The sequence below is a fragment of the Canis lupus genome, chromosome 15 (genome assembly GCF_048164855.1).
Source record: "Canis lupus baileyi chromosome 15, mCanLup2.hap1, whole genome shotgun sequence".
NCBI lineage: Eukaryota > Metazoa > Chordata > Mammalia > Carnivora > Canidae > Canis > Canis lupus.
In genome coordinates, this window is record NC_132852.1 from 58,705,723 (window position 1) to 58,727,315 (window position 21,593).

At 38.8% G+C, this 21,593-nt stretch overlaps 1 protein-coding gene and 1 long non-coding RNA gene across 7 annotated transcripts in view; both read left to right on the plus strand.

Moving 5' to 3' along the window:
• CNTNAP2 (contactin associated protein 2) overlaps positions 1-21,593 on the plus strand; it is a 1,976,111-nt gene that overhangs the window by 1,144,529 nt on the left and 809,989 nt on the right. The gene's annotated exons all lie outside the window — the stretch shown is intronic.
• Positions 2,323-5,405, plus strand: LOC140605319 (uncharacterized). Its single transcript, XR_012008034.1, has 3 exons — positions 2,323-2,458; positions 2,547-2,664; positions 5,224-5,405. It is a non-coding gene; the product is annotated as an uncharacterized lncRNA (long non-coding RNA).

Here is a 21,593-nt window from a genome sequence, read left to right on the forward strand (position 1 = left end):
TAGTTTGAAGTTTCCTTAAGCCCTAAATCTACTTGCAATACCATCTCCAGAGAAAATCTTTACAGACTTAGAAGCCAGATGTGTTGGTTTTCTCCTGAATATTAATTCCCTATTCATTAAAAATAAAATAAAAAGTTTTCAATAAAAAAGAGGCCTAAATTAAGTAGACAATATTTTAGTTGAGCACAAGTTAGAACTTCTTGTTTCAAAGATTAATTTCCTTCTGCTAAAATATCTGTCATTCATTCAAATGTGTATAAATCAACATCTGTGAAGTAAACGGTTGAGTATCCATTAGAAATTGCTTTCAGGTTCTAGGAACAAAGATCCAATTATAGTTTTTTCAGACAAATCCGAAATTTCTTATTTTACATGTAAGATGTCTGATAATAGACAATCCAAGCTTGTATGGTGACTCTCAAAAATAAAGATCCAAACTCTAACATTTTGCTCCAATTTCCTTAGCTCGTCATTTCCACTCTCCTGGTCATAAAATGACTGCTAGAACTCCAGATATTTCATCTGCTTTTCATTAAGAAAATAAGAGGGCCCACTTCCCCTTTTAATATAGCTTCTCAGAAGTTCCATGCAACACTTCCACTCTCATCTCATCAGCCAGATTCAGTCCTGACTACAGTGAGTTACAAGATAGAATAGGAAATCTAGTCTCATTCTAGGTAGTCTGTGCCTACTAAAACTTGGGGGTGTGTTACTGAGGTGGAAGAGGACAATTTGTTTTGAGATAAACAAATAGCAGTTGATTACAAAAAAAAAAAAAAACATTAAAGTATGCTTCCAGGAAAAAAATTAAGGCAGCAGTTTTTTTTTTTTTTTAAGATTTTATTTATTTATTCATGAGAGACACAGAGAGAGAGAGAGGCAGAGACACAGGCAGAGGCAGAAGCGGGCTCCACGCAGGGAGCCCGATGTGGGATTCGATCCTGGGTCTCCAGAATCAGGCGCTGGGCTGAAGGCTGCACTAAGAGGCAATAGTTGTATAATGTATTGGAGTTATATATTTTGTATTTTTCTTCCAACTATTCAAAAATCAATTTATTTATGAGGCTTCAGCCTTAGTCAGTAGACATTCTGGGGTATTCAAGGTTGAATGAGATACAGCCATTGTCTTTAAAGATTTTGTAATGGAATGACAGAGGCAGGTATATATGCTAGTTTTTGCCCTGATTGTGTAAATTTCTCCTACTTGAAATTTATCAGTAACTGTGTGTCGTACTTAGGGAAGAGACCTGGATCTTTAAAAGTAGTATCTCAGCTCTTCCGGTCTGGCCCATGCCTCCTTCTCCATATTAACACCATCCTCCACACCCTCTAGCCACTCTGCCTTCAGTCGGGGCCTGGAGCATCCTCTCAGTGGCCCATGCCTGTGCTATGCCCTGGATCTAGAGTTGCTCCAGTCTCACCATTCATCACCTCTCCTTTACCTTCCTCTCCATTTGATCAATTAAAAGATAACCTCCCCAGAGAGGCCATCCCAGGCCTTCAAAAACTGGGTCAGGTTCTTTTAAACTTCTAAAATCACACATTCAAGACTATCATTACATTTCTACCTCCTCTTCTAGATTTTAAACTTTGTAAGAATGGGAAACAGACCTGAGCATGCTCCCCATTGTGACTGCAGTGCCTAACACAGTGCCTGACAGGGGATATGCTCTAAACACATATATCTTTAAAAGATTTATTTATTTATTTATTCATGAGAGACACAGAGAGAGAGAGAAAGGGAGAGACATAGGTGGAGGAAGAAGCAGGCTCTTCTCAAGGAGCCCAATGTGGGATTTGATCCTAGATCCTGGGATCATGCCCTGAGCCGAAGGCAGACACTCAACTGCTGAGCCACCCAGGTGTCCCAAAACACATATTTTTGATAGAATCAGTGAATGAATATGATAGTACTACACTAACAAGAAGGTTTTGAAAGTACAAAGAAGGAAAAGGATAATTTCAGATGAAGGAATTCAGCCATGTATTATGGAAGAAATGGGATTAAAACTGGTCGTCAAAGACAGAAAAGCTAGCATAGGATGATAAGGAGCAAGGCTATTGTGGAAAAATGAAGAGCTTATTTATTTTTTTAAATGGACAGTTTAAACCAAGGCATGTGATATGGCTGAAGTGGAAGGTGCCACATATTCTCAGAATGCTGAGAAATTGCTGAATTCTGAGAAATGCTGAATTCTGAGAAATGCTCAGAATTCTCAGAATGCTGAAAAAAATTGTAAGAATGTGTGTTTTAGTCCATAGTCCACAGAAGTCACTAACTTCTAGAATGTGTGCATGTGATTGTTTTTAACTGTATACATTCCAGAAGAAGTGAGTCATCAGATTTTACCCATTGGAAGGAAGACTCACTTCAACTCATTTATTCTTTAAATGTTTCTGTTTTTTTTCTTCCCCACCCATCTTATCTGAATCAGTGGTCAGAAAATCCTAGAAGTGGGTAGGTACATCAGAAAGGAGTTTACAGAAAGTATTTTTAAATAATCATTCAGAATTAAATAATGTTTTAAATTCTTCTCTTTTCTCAGTAAGTTGGATAGAAAAGGAAAATGGTCTCGTAAGTTTCCTGGAGAGTGCTTGGAATGCATGGAGAAACTGGATTTTGTAGTCCTGAGTGTACAAAAGTGCTGGAGGAGAACAGGCAAGGTGAGGAGTTTGTTCCAACACAGCATTTCCGTATGAAAACACTGCCAAGAGTAGCTGAGAATGCCATAGCGTGGCTCAAACAGATGGGTATAAAAATTAGAGTCTAAAAGATACATAGCTGTGCCACGAGGAGTGCTTTCAATAAAGGGGTGAGTGATGGAGGGGTTTGCTGGAGACACAGACTCATGGGCAGGTGAACATGGGGTGGAGAGAAGGCATAGGAGGAAAACAATCAATTGCTCCTTTTTTAGAGAGCACATGTATTAGTGAGGCACTTCTCAATCTATCATGTGCCTGTGAATCATCTGGATTCTATTCAGTGGGTCTGCAGTGAAGACAGTTTCTACATTTTTCACAAGTTCTAAGGTGTTGTCAGTGCTGCTGGTCCACGAGCCACACCTTGAGTACACCAGAGCTGTGGGCTCTGCATCTTAGCTCCCAGGTGTGTGGAATGTGCGGCTCTGATGGTTGGAAGGGGACGCTGGTGAGGTGGGCCTTTGAAGTGGTGCGGCTGGTAAGAGAAGGAAGAAGCATGTTTTCTTTATCATTTCCAGGGAAGATAAACCAAAGCAGATGATATAGAAATGATAATATATGAAGTTGTCTGGCTTGGTGCTGGGAAGACTGTAGCAACTAGTCAAAAATGAAGTACTTCTGTTTCTCACCTGAATCACCTGTTGTCTCTAGAGTGCTAAGACTTATGTTACTATTAGAAAGGAAAACAGAAAGCTGTTTTTCAGCAAGTCACTATAGGTCTCTACATGTGGAAAGGATACAAACCATATAACAATATATAAATGTATAGTTTCTCCATACTTGTTGACTGACTCATTTCCTAGATGCTTGTTCTCTATAACAACTATGTCTTCATTTCGACCACTCATTATAAGAAACTGTACAAATCAGGGTTCTAGATTATAAATAAAGTGGGGGGGAGGGAAGGAAAGACTCTAGTGAATTTATAGAGAAATATAAATCTCTAGCTCAAAATTGATGGAGGTAGAACCCAAGATGGGCATGGAAACTCCATGCTCTGTCACTTGTCACCAGAATACAATATTCCAGATTCCCCCTCGGTCACACAGAGTACTCTATGACCCTGCTTGCAGGACCCTCACCCTCACTCTTCCACCTCAGTTCTCCTTAGTAGAAGGCACTGCCCTGCTTCCCACTTAGCTTGGAACTCCCTCCTGCTAGAAATATCTTCTACAGAGACCAACTCAAACTAGTCCAAATAGAGATAATTAGTCATAAAGCTATACATGAAACAATTAGGGAAAAGTATATAGAAACTCAAAAGTAGGTGTCATAACAGTGGATGACCACATAATCTGCCAGGAAACTGTGCCACTTTCCAGAATCAAAGGAATACAACAGGCATGAACTGGTCCTACGCTAAATAAGCCAAGATTCATGATCACCTTACTCAACAGGTGCAGAGCTCACTGAGACTGAAATGAGCAGAAGCTCTTGATTCGAAACAGTTTTAAAGGCATAAATTCATTGGTCTTCACCCACTCTGTCTTAACATATGAGAGCTATAATGCACTCATTTCTCCCCTTTAACTGCCAAACCAAGAGGACGGCTTTGCTTATATAGTTTTTGTTCTCTCAGATTCTCTGATGGGTATGCAAGGCTTGCCTTCTCAGCAACCAGTTTCCTGTGGGCAACCCCCAAGCTGTCCCTTTTCAACAACCTCTAGTTTCTGTTTGGATTCAGAGAAGCTAATCTGTCTTCAGTTACCACTGTGGCCTCAGACACCTTTCAGCAGGTGCATGTGATTGAGGCCAGCCATCCTGGAAAGCCATCTGGGGTCATGAGACACCTGGCAGCCCTAGGCCAGAGACAAAGTGGAGAACCCTTGCAAAGATAGAATCTAAGCTAGAATCTTGGTGACTTTGTTAAGTTACTTGATCAAATCTACACTCACCTCTATACTTATCCCTTATTTGAGCCAATACATTTCCGTTTTTGTGAAGGCAGATTCTATTGTCTTTTCCATTATTTACAATTGAATCCATCCAAACTAATACATTGTCATTTTTCACAGCGCCCCCTACTGGGTTTTCACAACCCCTATTTTTCACAACCCCTTTGTCTCAGCTCTTATTAGCTGGCCAGTTGTTCTTTAGGTTCTTACTTCAAGTGCTAGAAAGGAAACGTGTTGGCTCAATGTATCTTTTTTCTCAAGGCTCTCATCTTAAATCTGTGGTTTAGATGCTCCTGAGTCAGGTGCCCTGCCCTGCCCTTCTGTTCTCACAGAAGAAGAGCTGCTGTCCCCTCTCAAAAGACCGGTATCAATTTTCCTTCTGAGAGAGGACCAGCAGGACAGGTATTGGAGCATTTGAATAAGATATAATTTTATACTCTGTATTAATTATAATCCTTGCTTTTTTTACTATTTCACCTGAATAACTGATATGGATCACAGATATAATATAGAAATACTTAGAACTACTATAACTCATCTCTGACATCTTGGAGAACACCTACAAACAAAAAGTTGAATTTCTGAAAACTTCTCTTTCTTTTCTCATTTTTATTCTTTCCTTTTGCAGTGTAATTATTATTATATGGAACCCATATCTGTTGATGGTGAGTTTAAATGGATCAAAATTATTGCTCCTTAAAAGCAACACCAAAATTTGTAAGATATGATGCATACTAATTAAAGTTCAAGGAGCCCGAGGCAAGAAAAAAAGATAAGCCTTTGCTTAAGTTATGCAAAAGTATATTAAATATTCAAGATTAATTAAAATCTGGGGAAAGATTTTTTTTAACGGTGCCATTTAAAGTTTGCACAAAAGTTAATGCAAATATTATGAAATGTTTGCTATCAAGCCGGTTTGATGAATAAGGGAAGTCAATTAGCAACATAGTGAAATAAGAGTTAATTCATGTTGCTCTAGGTAGTTTCTTTCCTTTGTTCCATAAAAATCACTTATACTGCATAATAATTACATGCTGATGCCCACAGTTTCACAAAGTGGTGGAAAGCATAATTCAATTATATTTATTTATTTTCTGAAACGAATAATATTTCTTCAAAACCATATCCTGATGATTTTCACAATGAAAATTTCATTGGTGGGAAATCAGAAATTTTGATTTCTGATGCTTTTCCTTGGTAAAAGGAGAAGAAAGCACATCTTTTACTGAACAAGAGGTTTCTGATATATGAATACTTGATTAAAGACTCATCTATCTATGTTAATAGCACCGAGAAAGTTCTGGTTCTCACTTAATTGACCTTTATTCTACAATTCAGAACATATGAACTGGAATATAACTTTTCTTAAATAGACATAGATATGCAGTGAGCTAGTAAAGTCAGATGTTTCCAAGAATATCTCCTTTTGTCCATCTGGCACAGTTTGTTATTTTGGGGGCCGTCACCGAGTGGAGTGGGGAAACGTTTTCCTAGAACCCTAGTATAGAATTATAAATGATTTTTCCTATGGTTACAATAGTCAAAAAATTAGAAGCAGTGACTATAATTAATCTTTGTGAGTTGGCCTAGGAATCAAGTCCATCAGCATCATGTTTTTACACCAAAAGAGCAAAAGATACCTGAATTTCAAACAATTGACTGGCAAACAGACTTTTTCAGTATCACTTGCTAATAATAGAGTAAGACTCATTCAAAGACAGAAGGCACTTTCTCTAGAAAAGAAAATAGAACAAATTACCAACTTTTACTGTATTACAAAACAGGATAGTATCTAAAGGTAAATGAATAGCTTTAGGCCAATGCCTCCACGTCTGGGAGCACCAGCCTGACTCTCATTGGAGAATGGAACCTAAAGCAGCCCCCCCCCCAAAGCAGGTGCTTTTTACACCTACAGGGGTCTGATAGAAAATCAAAATTCTACTACGCTCAGTGTTGAAAGTGCTCATTACTACATTACTAAATGGACTCAAATACCATGGCTCAAAGCCTGTTTTCTAAAAATAGAACATATTTAACCTATGAGGAAACATTTCCCTCAAAACCAGTATTACAAAAAAAAAAAAAATCCAGCAGCTTTCAAACATTGAATCTGCAACCACCATATGAGAGAAGATGTGAACAAGTAAACAAATAGTCATTCAAATGAAAGGTTTCAGAGTGAGTGTTTATTTCCCAGGGCAGAGAATCCTTGCCCTCCTATCTTCACTCTACCCCCTGCCTGTCTTGCCATCTTCCAGCCTGCAAACCAGTTCCCTGTGGCTCACCTTCTCACAGATTGAAAAGCTTTCAAACTCGCACCACAGGAACGCGCTGCTTGCCTGCTGATGGGGGCCCCTCACTCCTCCTGGCAGCATTTCCGCTGTGTGGGGCCCTATATTCTGCAGCATAGACACAGACCAGTGGCTGGGGTTATACAGAGATTTTTTTTTTAATGTTTGGTTGGAATATTAAAAAGAGGGGGAAAGCAAGCTCTGTGTTCTGCATCATAGCACACTGTCTGGCAGGATGACTCATTTTTATTTAATGACTTTATTTATAAAATGCCTCCTCCCAATGAAGATTGAAAAGTGGGGCCAAGGGAAAAAGGGAAAGCAGAAGTTAATATATTTCCTGTGCCTGAGCTTGAAATTTGGCTTGAAGCTTCCTGGAAGCTTTATTATATTTGTTGGGAATACAGGATTAGCCAATATACCCAGCTGGAGCTTCCGTTTTAGGTTGTTTACCAGCATTTTTGTGGGTATTGGCGTAGTATATACTACCAATATTACTATGGAGAATTCACCCAGATTTTTTTCTTCATCTGGGCTCAGGTGTGGGCCAAGCAGCACATGAGTCTGTAGCGTGCATCCAGAGTTGGACCCCTAGAAGACTCATTAGCTGCCATCCCTCTGAATTCACTAATCTGATGCCATCACCTCTCTCTTGTGTCTTGGCTTTGCCATTTTCTGTGTTGGATTAAAAACTGACAAAAGGAGTCAATTTTCCTTTCCCACCTAAGTCATTGTATCAAAGGAACCTTAGAAGCAGAGGTCTACCAGCTAGAAAAAGGTACAAATTCATGTTTGTGAATAATCCCAATGTTATTTTAGGGACAAGTGAAAAAAAAAAAAAAACACTAAACTTGTTAATGGAATTAACTTGTCTAAAATTATAAATTGCACCATTCATAAAGTGCATATTGCCAGAAATAAAGGCAACAATCCACGCTATTTAAGTCTGGTATAATGAGAGTACTGTATGTTAAAATATCATCTCTATTGAGGTGTTGTTTTTAAAAAATTCCTCAGCCATATGAAATCATTCTAAAGTATTAAGTATAGTTGTTTTTTGTTTTGTTTTGTTTTGTTTTGTTTTGTTTTGTTTTGTTTTGAGAGAAAGAGAATCAGCTGAGGAAGAGGCAGAGGGAGAGGGGGAGAGAGAACCTTAAGCAGACTCCATACCCCGCACAGATCCCAAGGCACGATCCAATGAAGCTGAACCGAAATCAGGAGTCAGACACTTAACCAACTGAGCCACCACAGTACTTCTTGAACATCACAATTTTTGACATGAGAGTGAACTCATTAACTATTGCAGTACTGTCAAGAGGAATAAAGCAGACGAGCAAAATAAAGCTAGAAATAGGGTGTGTTCCTTTGCTCCCTGAATTTTTCAAGAGATTTATCTATTAATTTGTTTATTCAACAATATTTATGGAGGACCAGAAGAGACACTGTGGTATTCATTTGCACACTAGTCAAGATGTTTGCTTTTTTTTTCCTTTATTGTGGTATAATTGCCAAATAAAATTGTAACATATTTAAAGTGTTAACGATGTGATGATTTGTTATACGTATACACCGTGAAAGGATTCCCATAATCAAGTTAATTAACACATCCATCACCTCACATAGTTCCCTTTTCTGCATGTGGTGAGAATGCTTAAGATCTGCTATCTTCGCAGTTTTCAAGCGTACAATACAGAATTGTTATCTTTGTCATCATGCTGCATATTAGATCTCTGGGACTTAATTTATCTTATAACTGAAAATTTGCACACTTGGACCAACCTTTTCCCATTTCTGCCAGCCCTCAGCCCCTGGCAACCACCATTCATTCCATTTTCTGTTTCTATAAGTTTGGCTTTTTGTTTATTTATTTATTTTTAGAGTCTACATGTTCATTTTGCAATATAATATTTGTCTTTCTCTGGCTTCTTTCACTTAGTGTAATGCCCTTGAGATTGTCAGAAATCACAGAATTTCCTTCCTATTTAGGTTTGAAGAATATTCCACTGCATATGTATATATACTATATAGTACCATAGTATAGTATATAGTATATAAAGTATATATATATATATTATATATAAGTATATATATAGTATATATAAGTATATAGTATATAAAGTATATATATGCTATATAGTACTTTATATACTTATACTTTATATACTGTATACTTATATATCCTTACATATACTTATATATAAGTATACCTTATATACTTATAGAATATAAAGTGTATATATATATATATATATATACTACATAGTATATATAGTATAGTATATAAATACATAGTATTTTCTTTATTTGTTGATCCATTGACAGGTACTTAGGTTGTTTCCATATCTTGACCACGGTGAATAACGAACGCTACAGTGAAGGATGTTCATGTTTATAACTTGAGTCTGTCACATTCTGATGGCTTGCCATTGGCAGCAGGGATGCTGGAATGGACAGGTGAAAGTCATCCAAAAAGGCTCTTTAAGTGGATACATTTCAAAAGGGATTCTGAAATACTGATACTGTATTCGTTTTCTGAATAGATTTTACATTGTGAATGATTGACATTAGAAAATATTTGTTGGAAATTATGTGCTGCAATAACAAATATTATGAACAATTTCTGAGAGCAGTCAAGAATTTAAATCATAAAAGTCAGTTGCGGACATTAATTTGTAGGTGAGTACTCTAAATTTGTGTCAATATTTGTAATCTAGTCTTCGAGAATACAAAACTCATGACAAAAGAAAGGTTAGGAAACGTTTTCTCAGCTCATCTCTAATAGATGAGAATAAACCAATCACTGGTAATTGTAATGTGGGCTGCTCCAGAAAAGCTTGTCTCTGGAGTGTAGAATACACTTAAGGGGAACATAGATAGAATCTCCTCTCAAAGAGTTTGGTTTTGACCTTTATGAATTATATATTATCACTGCTTTGAATTAAGCTATTACTGACTCATTGTCGGTTTAGCAGGTAACAAATGAGTAGGTGTTTTGAAAAGCAGTGTTTAGTATCATTTTAAATGTTATTTTAAAAGTTAATTTACATTCGCTTCTCAGCCTTTTGGCTAAGATCAAGTGTAAAAGTTAATTTACACTGAGGATTTTCTGATATCCATGTTTCTCATAGTAACTCGTGTATATATAGAAATATCGATACAGAAGTAGGAAATATTACTGTGATATAATTTTATAGAGAAATCTTAATAGATGATAGGCATTACAGTTTGTTTTCTATATAGAAATTTGACATTGGAGGATTATCAGTATTTCTTTGTTTTAAGATTTTATTTATTTATTCATGAGAGACACAGAGAGAGAGAGAGAGAGAGAGAGAGATTGAGAGAGAGGCAGAGACACAGGCAGAGGGAGAAGCAGGCTCCATGCAGGGAGCCTGATGTGGGACTCTATCCCAGGTCTCCAGGATCACACCCTGGTCTGAAGGTGGTGCTAAACCACTAAGCCACCAGGGCTGCCTGATTATCAGTATTTCTATTCAAAATTCACCCACTTTCTATCTAAAATTATTAAAATATAAATTATATTATATTTATTCACATCTAAATTGCACAATTAAACTATCAGGATATCTGATATAGCCTTGTGTGTGTGTATATGTATACTGTATATATAATATTATATATTATAATATATATATATATATATATATATTATACACACATGCAAGAGAGAGAGGAAGATGAGAGGGAGAGGGTTGGGGAGATGGTCCAAAATGGCAGCATAGGACCTTGAACTCACCTCCTTCCACAGACACACCAAATCTTTTTGTTTTTCCCAAATCAACTAAATGATATTTATTTGGAAAAGAATTAAAAAAAATTTAAAAAGACATTTTTGGGCTATTTTGCTCTCTTCATTTTTGAGCAAACTATTTTTGAGCAAATTATTCCAAGAATGGAATAATTCTTGCTGAAAAAGAACAGCTCCCTCTACAAGAAGGGATAGAAGAGCCACATCAAGATGGGTAGGAGAGACAGAGATGTGTTCTTGCTGGAAACCCCACCTCTGGTGCAGTAACACACAATAGGGAGGCATATAATGGATAAAGAGCTTCTCCATGAGTATCAGGGGGTTGTGCCTCACATTGGGCACCCCAATTCTTGGGACCTGTAGTAGAGACATGAAGCCCTAAAAACATCTGACTTTGGAAACCAATGGGGCTTACAGCCAGAGGACCCTGGGGGCTATGGTGATTTGAGATACTCTTTGTGAGGGGCTAACATGCAGACTTACTTATCCCAGACTTACTTATCCCAGGACACATTGCAAAAGCAGCAGTTTGAATGATGACTGGATATTATGGAAAGGAGATTGATTTGTTAATCTTAAAGCATTTACCAGAACAGCAGGTACCCACTGAGACTTTCCTCAGGAGCAAGGTGCTGGTGAGCACCATTTTAGCACTCTCTCTCTACCTTACTAGTGCAGGTGGGCACACAGAGATGGTCTTGCTAAAGCCACAGGTGTACCCCCACACCAGCACTAACCACAGCCTCAGTAAAGTTGACAGGTGAGCATAGTCCACACAGATAAAGCCCCTTGGTCACCTAACCCTGGTGGCCAGAGGCTCGCATTCCTGGGCCCCATTGGATTATAATAATCAGAAAGACAGTTCTGAGCTACCACATCCAGAGCACTGCACAGAGAGTAGACTTGAACACATACCTTTGGTCAGCCTGTGGAAAAGACCCATCTGTCCTGGAGCTTCAACCTGAGAAACTGGCTTCAGGGGTCCTCTAGAGGCTACAGAGTGCTCTCAGGTAATGTAGACAGAGAGATACCATCTTTGAACTATTCATTGCTGTCTGGTGCCTGACAAAGGAACTTATACACTTATCTGAAGCCCTGATTCTTGCAGCTGTTGCATGGGGGACATCTCCAGATCTTCTTATCTGGAAGTTAGCAGGGTTTATAATTGTAGGAGTGTAGATGTTTGCATACTTTAAAAGCTGATGCCTGAGGGTATAACTTCCAATCAGCTTGAAACTGGATACTGACTAAGGTCCTTTCCCTTAGACCACAAAGTATTAGCAAGTTAAATTCAATAATATATTAAAAGGATCATCCACCATGATTGAATAGAATTTATTCCAGGAATGCAAGGATGGTTTGATGTCTACAAATCAATCAACATGACACAACCATTTGAATAAAACAAAGGATAAAAATCATATGATAGAAGCAGAAAAGGCAAAATTAAACATCTATGATAAAAATTCTCAACAAAATGTGTATAGAGGGAACACACCTCAACATAATAAAAGCCATGTATGACAAACTCACAGCTAATATCATACTCAATTGTGAAAAGCAAAAAGCTTTTCCTCTAAGATCAGGAACACGACAAAGATGTTCACTTTTGCCACTTTGATTCAATAGAGTATTGGAAGTTCTAGCCATAGAAATCAGGCAAGACAAAGAAATCCAAATTAAGGATTATGTGGAAAAGAAAAAGGAAAAGTGTCACTATTTGCAGATGACATGATACTACACATAGAAAACCCTAAAGACTCCACCAAAAAACCATTAGATCTAATAAATTAACTCAGCAAATTTGCAGGACACAAAATTGATATATAGAAATCTGTTGCATGTTTGTAAACTAATGAACTATAAGGAAAGGAAATTAACTAAGAAATCCCATTTATAATTGAGTCAAAAAAGAATAAAAGACCTCAGAATAAATTCAACCAAGGAGGTGAAAGACCTATATACTAAGAACTATGAGACACTGATGAAAGAAATTGATAAAGGCACAAATAAATGGAAAAATATCCACGTTCATGCATTGGCAGCATTAATATAGTTAAAATGTCGATGCTACCCAAAGCTATCCATAGATTCAGTGAAATCCCTATCAAATTTCAATGGCTTTTTTTAAGAAGTAGAACAAATAATTCTAAAATTTGGGGGAGATAACAAAAGACCCCAAATAGGCAAAGCAATATTGTGAAAGAAAAACAAAGCTAGAGGTAGCACACTCCCTGATTTCAAACTATACTACAAAGCTATAGTAATCAAAACAGTATGGTATTGGCATATAAGCAGACACATAGATCAATGGTAGGGAATAGAGAGCCCAGATATAAGCCCACACATATGTGGTCAGTTAATATATGACATAAGAGATAAGAATACACAGTGGGGATATTACAATCTCTTGTAAATGATGTTGGGAAAATGGGACAGTTACATGCAAAGAATGTAACTGGACCACTGTCTTACACCATACACAACGATTAACTCAAAATGGATTGAAAACATGAATGCAAAACCTAAAACTAAAACTCCTAGAAAAGACATAGGTAGTAAGCTCCTTGACATTAGTCTTAGCATTGAAATTTTGGATCTGGCTTCAAAAGCAAAAGCAACAAAAGCAAAAGTTAAACAAATTGAAAAGCTTCTGTACAGCAAGGAAATCATCAACAAAATGAAAAGGCAGCCTACTGAATGAGAAAAAAATGCTTGCAAATCATACAAAGGGTTAATATCCAAAATACGGAAACAATTCAAAGGATAGCAAAAAATCTAATTAAAAAATGGGCAGAGGACAGATATAAGCGTTTTTCCAAAGATGTGCAGATGGCTAACAGGCACATGGAAAGAGGTTCAACATGACTAATTATCACTAATTTGCATCACTAAATGCAAATCAAAACCACAATGAAACATCACCTCACACTTGTTAGAATGCTGTTATCAAAAAGATAAGAAATAAATTTTGGAGAGAATGTGGTGAAAAGGGAAGCCTCATATACCATTGATGGTAATATAAATTCTCACAACTTCTATGGAAAACAATATGGAGGTTCCTCAAAAAAATGAAAAGTAGAATTATCATATGATCCAGCTATTTCACTTCTGGGTTTTTTTTATCCAAAGAAAACAAAAATGCTGATTTGGAAAGATCTATGTACCCCTATGCTCACAGCAGCTTTATTTACAATAGGCAACATATGGAAACAACTGAAGTGTCCATCAATGGATAAGTGAATAAAGAAGATGCGGTATATATTATATTTATTATTATTTATTTTACTTATGTATTAATTATTATGTATTATTATATATTTATTATTCATAAAATATATAATGTATATATAAGAACTACTCAACCATAAAAAGGACTAGCCATTTGTGACAACATAGATGGCCCTTGAGTATATTATGCTAAGTGAAATAAGTCAGAGAAAGAAAAGTACTGTTTGATTTTTTTTTAATATGTGAAATCTGAAAAAAGAAACAAAGCAAAACCCCTGGTTACAGAGAACAGATTGATGGCTATCAGAGGGGAAGTGTCTTAGGGATTGTATGACATGGGTAAAGGGTCAGCTATATGGTAACTGATAGATGGCAACTAGATCTATTACAGTGATCATTTTGTAGCATATACAAATATTGAATTATTATGTTGTAGATCTGAAACCAATGTAATGTTATATACCAACTTTATCTCATTAAAAAAGAATACATTTATAAACTGGGCCTAAATTGCAGATACTGATATAAATATATACATGTATATATGTACTGATATAAATGGTACTAATTTTATCTGTATTATCTACAATAATATAGACAATATATTTATATTATTTATACTACAGATACAATCGGTAGTATTCCAGGACCGTGAAGCAACTTTTTACCATGAACTTATAATCATCCTGAACTTAGGATCATTCCATATTAAAAGCAAACACGCACACGTCTCATTCCTGTGATGTTCAGACCCTGTTTAGATCCTGACAGTACAGTCTCTTTAACCGAGACTCATCAAACTGAAGGGATGAGCAGGATCACTGATTCTGACCCCATCGAAGTAGATCATAGTCACAAATAATTAAGTGAACTGAACTGTACTTATGTGTGTAATACCTTCTTCACATATAGGGTGAATTGTTAATTCACGGAAATGGACAGAGAAACACATCAGAATTACCACCTGTAGCATCTTACTTGAAGTAAATATGGTTTTCCAAAACAGTAAATACTTGAACATATTTTTTGTAAACCCTCAAAAAAATATTTTTTTTACTGTTGGTTTGGAACAGAGCTTTCTGACTGTAAATACATACCAATTTTTAAAAATTTATTTATTTATTTACTTGAGGCAGAAAGAGAGCGCAAGTGGAGAGGATGGTGGGAGGGAGAGGGAGAAGCAGACTCCCCACTGAGCATGGAGCCCCATCCAGGGCTTGATTCCAGGACCTGAGCAGAAGGCAGACACTTGACCAACTGAGCCACCCATGCGCCCCTAATGGCGATTTTTATACAATTTTGCTGTATATGACTTTGCTAAAAAGAAAAAAGTCATGATTCCAAGTCCTTTGTCAGAACTTATCTGTAGATAAGGATTGATTGAGCTACTTTTCTGACCAGTCATGGAATACAAACAGGTGCTTGGATTGAGTAGGAGTTGCTAAGGGTTTAAAGGTCAGGCTCCAAGTGTCCTGTACCACAGGCTGAGATATGTAGATTTTATTATTAATGATCTCTTCTAATTGCAAGACATGATGAAAAATAAAAGACATGCTCTGACCACCCATCAGATCCTTTTCCCAACTCCCCAAAATCGGTTTTCTGTGAAATGCCTGTGGTGGTTATGCCAGTAATGGGACTTAATTTACAGGAGTCTCTTAATCAAGTTAGCCCAGCTTGGCTGATCTTTGTTGCAAAGATCATGGAATCAGCCAAGCAGTAGCTTGTGTGCCCAAAGAAAAATCTGATTAAAATGCTTAATACCACGATCATACCTTTCATAATCTTAATAATTATAGAACACATACTACTTACATTTTTTGAAGTGGTTCCAAAACTGCTTTTCCCGCTGTGTGTCTATTTGATGAATAAGCAGTTTCCTAAACCTCCTTTCCCTCCCTCCACTGCCCCAGTGTTGAAGCTAATTATATCACCTTCTACCTTTTCTTACTGTGGATATATATGAACCCATGGCCCATTAGCTCTTCGTCTTTGCAGACTTCAATACCTGGATCACTGCCACATGCTCTGTAACTCTCCTGTCATATCCTTCAGAGGATATCTCTGTCTCTTAATTATTGGACCCTCCCTCCTCTGCTGATATGATCCCTCGATGTGCCACATAACCAGCGACTTCCAAGGTCAGCCCCGAGACCTCAGTATTGCCATAAACTACAAACACTCCGTAAGTTTGCTGCTCATTCTCTCCAGTTTCCTAAATCAACTGTAACAAAAATACATCTTTCCTGGACTCGGTTCCCTCATGCCCTCACATCTCTTCCACCCAGTTTCAGTTCCATGTTCTAGCATTAGAATGACTTCCTTGTAATCATCCTTGATTTATTTGCTCCCCTCTATTTCCATTATACTGGCTCAGAAAAATACCCGTGCTGGTTAAGTGCAGTTTTCTGAGAACTTTGCATCTCCCCTGGGGGAAAGGACACTGCTATCCTGACTGGTCTTGTTTTAAACTCCTGGCCACTGAGCTCTCATGGCCCCCTGGTGTTGCAGGTGGGCTGCATGCCCTGCTCCATCTTCTCCTGTCCTCACACATCCCCAACTTGTTCTCCTTCCCTTCAGTTAATTACATTCCCCAACTCATTAAACTAACAGCTTGTTTCTTTGATTCCTTTTAAAATAGTACTGATCATGGCCTTCACATTGTTTTGCCTCATTCTTTCTTGAACCTGTTCCAGAGGATTTCATCCCTAGCAGAACAGCTCCCATCAAGGAGGAAGGGGTCTTCATGTCGCTAAGTCAAATGGAGAATTCTCAGTCTTCACCTTGATTACCCATCCATGTTAGACACAGACCCTCCTCCTCTTCTCCTTTGATCTACCCCTACTGCTCCTTCTCCTGCAAGTTCTTCCTTAGTTTCATCATCTCTAAATAATGGAGAGCCCCAGGTTTTAGTCCTTGGGAGTGTTCTCTCTTCTGTCTGCATCCAGTACCTCAAGCTCTCATCTGGTCTCATGGCCCTAGATTCCACCTGGATGCTGGTGCCTCGCAGACTTGTGTCTCTGGTTCTGTCCACTCTGTGGAGCCTCAGACCCAACTGCCTCTTCATAGTCTGACAGGTATTTTAGCTGTTTTGTTTTTTTTTTTTCTGTTCAAGACAAAAGTATCCATCAAAAACAAATGTTCCTCCCTCAGCTTTCTCTATGTACAAAGTAAATGTCAGCTCCATTTTTATATTTGTGCTGCCTCAAAAACTTTGCTTCCTCTTTGACTCTTCTCACCATGCCTCAGATCCCAAATCCCACTTATCAGCGAAGGCTCTCCCGTCAGTATATCCAGGGTCCAGCTGTTTCTGACCATCTCCACCAAATTCCACTTCTGCATGGGGTTGCTGCAATAACTTCCCAGTTGATCAGCCCAACAGCCAGTGGGATACATTTAAATGAGATGTTTTCTTTCCATTTAGTGTAAAACCAAAGGCTTTTAAAGCAGAGTTTTATTTGTAAAATAATTGCTTTTGGTTTTGGTTGATGAAAATAATACATGTTTAAAAGAAGTATTTCTACACTGAAAAACCTTTGCAACCTACTTACCAGTTCCACATAATGACTATTGCCTTTAAATAAGCACTGCCCAGGGTTGGGATTAGACAGGTAGGTATTAAGAATAGAGAGGATTTAGTTATGTTTTCATTATTACTATAGTCATTTATTTATCATTATAAAGAAAGAGAATGCCTTCATATTATAACTAATTGAAATACTATTATGAAAAATTCCTATGACAGACCTCTGGATTCCTCTCACCTTTGACAGCCCCCATCCTAACTCACTCAACCTCTCCTGAAAAGGCCCAGAAACCAGAGACAGAATATCCCATTAACATCATTAGACACTCCTTGGTCTCAACAGTCAGCTCTCACCAAGCAGCCATTGCTTTGCTCTCTACTCCATTGTCAAAATCATCCATGTGTAATGTAACATGCAGACATTCCTACATAGCCTGTGTCTTCTCTGACAGAAATTCTTGTGTTGATACCTGTTGACTCAAAGGTATCTGTTGACCTCTTGTCCCAAATGCCCAAGGATGATTGACAAATGAAATTAATCCCTTCAGTATTAATTTCATGTTTGAATATTTCCTTTTTAGCTTTCATTTTCTTAAATTAAATTAATGTTTTAGTGTAGTTGACACACAAGTGTTACATTAGTTTCAGGTGTACAACATAGTGGTTCAACAAATGTATTCATTATGCTGTGCTCACCACAAGTGTAGCTACCCTCTGTCACGCACAACACCGTTACAATATCATTGACTATATTCCTTATTCCTGTGACTTATTCTCATCCCATAACTGGAAGCCTGTTCACATCAGCCTTTTTGACTGAGGGGATATCTTCCTATTGATTTGATCATTTATTACTTGGTTTCGCTGTAGCCCTCAGACATTTAACATCCCATTTCCAACAGAACCTAAAAATGTGCATTTTATTTATTCCAACATTAGACATAATCTTAGCTCAAAAAACTTCAATGGTGTTTGAATTCAAATGCTAATGTGTAAACCTCTTTTATCATATAATCTTCATAAGGATATATTATTATATAGTTACATCTCATTTCTCACTACTTTAAGATTAGAGATTTAAAAATTAGTAATTCAAAAGTGATTATTTTATCCTGAACCTCTGTGCCTACAGACCAAGATGCTATATCCATCAGTAATGGAGATGGGTAGCAAAAGTGTATGTACCATAGTGCTTAGTTTACTTTTAAGCCGTTCGATTCTGCTTTTTATTTAAACAAAAAAAAGCATAAATAATTAGAAAGCTTATACATCAATACTTATTAGTTTCCGTTATTCTTTATAGAGTTTCTTTTGCCTTACTCATGTATGATTCCAATATTAAAAATTGAAGCCCCAGTCTGCTCAATGTCCTTCTGGGAGGTGATAGTGGTGGTAGTGTGTGTGTGTGTGTGTGTGTGTGTATAATGGATATTTAAAATTTTGTTATTGAATATGATCATTCTAAAGTCCCTCAGCATGACTTTCTGATTGCAGAGGCTGTATTTGAAGCTTCAAATCAGCTTCAGTCAAAATGCTTAGGAGGGAGCAAGATGGCGGAAGAGTAGGGTCCCCAAATCACCTGTCTCCACCAAACTACCTAGAAAACCTTCAAATTATCCTGAAAATCTATGAATTCGGCCTGAGATTTAAAGAGAGACCAGCTGGAACGCTACAGTGAGAAGAGTTCGCGCATCTATCAAGGTAGGAAGACGGGGAAAAAGAAATAAAGGAACAAAAGGCCTCCAAGGGGGAGGGGCCCCGCGAGGAGCCGGGCTGAGGCCGGGGCGAGTGACCCCAGGACAGGAGAGCCCCGTCCCGGAGGAGCAGGAGCTGCACCGACCTTCCCGGGGGAAAGGGGCTCGCGGGGAGTTGGAGCAGGACCCAGGAGGGCGAGGATGCCCTCGGGCTCCCGGGGACAGTAACAGCAACTGCGCGCCCAGGAGAGTGCGCCGAGCTCCCTAAGGGCTGCAGCGCGCACGGGGGACCCGGCGGGACCCGGAGCAGCTGAAGGGGCTCGGGCGGCGGCTCCGCGGAGGGGGCTGCGCGGCCCCGGGAGCAGCTCGGAGGGGCTCGGGCAGAGGAAGAGGCTCCGTGCAGAGGGGGCTGCGCGGTTCCAGGAGCAGCTCGGAGGGGCTCGGGCGGCGGCTCCGCGGAGGGGGCTGCGCGGCCCGGGAGCGCGAATCCACCAGCGCAGGCTCCGGAGCACAGGGCGCCGGGACACAGCCCAGGATCCCGCCTCCCCCGGGCCAGGCAGAGGCCGGGAGGGCCCAGGACAGCGAGGACGCTCCTGCCCCAGCTGAGCAGATCAGCGGCCCCGCCCCGGAGCCTCCAGGCCCTGCAGACGGAGTTCCTGCCGGAGCTGAATCCAGGTTTCCAGAGCTGCCCCGCCACTGGGGCTGTTCCTCCTGCGGCCTCACGGGGTAAACAACCCCCCTGAGCCCTGCACCAGGCAGGGGCACAGCAGCTCCCCCAACTGCTAACACCTGAAAATCAGCACAACAGGCCCCTCCCCCAGAACACCAGCTAGACGGACAACTTCCAGGAGAAGCCAAGGGACTTAAAGAACACAGAATCAGAAGATACTCCCCGGTGGTTCTTTTTTTTGTTTGTTTGTTTTTGTTTTTGTTTTTGTTTTGTTTTGCTTTTTGATTTGTTTCCATCCCCCACCCCCTTTTTTTCTCCTTTCTTTTTCTTTCTCTTTTTCTTCTTCTTTTTTTTTTTTTTCGTTTTTTTTTTCCTTTTTCTTCCCTTTTTTTTCTCTTTCTCTTTTCTTTCCTTCTTTCTCTCCTCTCTTTTTCTCTTTTTCCCAATACAACTTGCTTTTGGCCACTCTGCACTGAGCAAAATGACTAGAAGGAAAACCTCACCTCAAAAGAAAGAATCAGAAACAGTCCTCTCTCCCACAGAGTTACAAAATCTGGATTACAATTCAATGTCAGAAAGCCAATTCAGAAGCACTATTATACACCTACTGGTGGCTCTAGAAAAAAGTATAAAGGACTCAAGAGACTTCATGACTGCAGAATTTAGAGCTAATCAGGCAGAAATTAAAAATCAATTGAATGAGATGCAATCCAAACTAGAAGTCCTAACGACGAGGGTTAACGAGGTGGAAGAACGAGTGAGTGACCTAGAAGACAAGTTGATAGCAAAGAGGGAAACTGAGGAAAAAAGAGACAAACAATTAAAAGACCATGAAGATAGATTAAGGGAAATAAACGACAGCCTGAGGAAGAAAAACCTACGTTTAATTGGGGTTCCCGAGGGCGCCAAAAGGGACAGAGGGCCAGAATATGTATTTGAACAAATTCTAGCTGAAAACTTTCCTAATCTGGGAAGGGAAACAGGCATTCAGATCCAGGAAATAGAGAGATCCCCCCCTAAAATCAATAAAAACCGTTCAACACCTCGACATTTAATTGTGAAGCTTGCAAATTCCAAAGATAAAGAGAAGATCCTTAAAGCAGCAAGGGACAAGAAATCCCTGACTTTTATGGGAAGGAGTATTAGGGTAACAGCAGACCTCTCCACAGAGACCTGGCAGGCCAGAAAGGGCTGGCAGGATATATTCAGGGTCCTAAATGAGAAGAACATGCAACCAAGAATACTTTATCCATCAAGACTCTCATTCAAAATGGAAGGAGAGATAAAGAGCTTCCAAGACAGGCAGCAACTAAAAGAATATGTGACCTCCAAACCAGCTCTGCAAGAAATTTTAAGGGGGCCTCTTAAAATTCCCCTTTAAGAAGAAGTTCAGTGGAACAGTCCACAAAAACAAAGACTGAATAGATATCATGATGACACTAAACTCATATCTCTCAATAGTAACTCTGAATGTGAACGGGCTTAATGACCCCATCAAAAGGCGCAGGGTTTCAGACTGGATAAAAAAGCAGGACCCATCTATTTGCTGTCTACAAGAGACTCATTTTAGACAGAAGGACACCTACAGCCTGAAAATAAAAGGTTGGAGAACCATTTACCATTCGAATGGTCCTCAAAAGAAAGCAGGGGTAGCCATCCTTATATCAGATAAACTAAAATTTACCCCAAAGACTGTAGTGAGAGATGAAGAGGGACACTATATCATACTTAAAGGATCTATTCAACAAGAGGACTTAACAATCCTCAATATATATGCTCCGAATGTGGGAGCTGCCAAATATATAAATCAATTATTA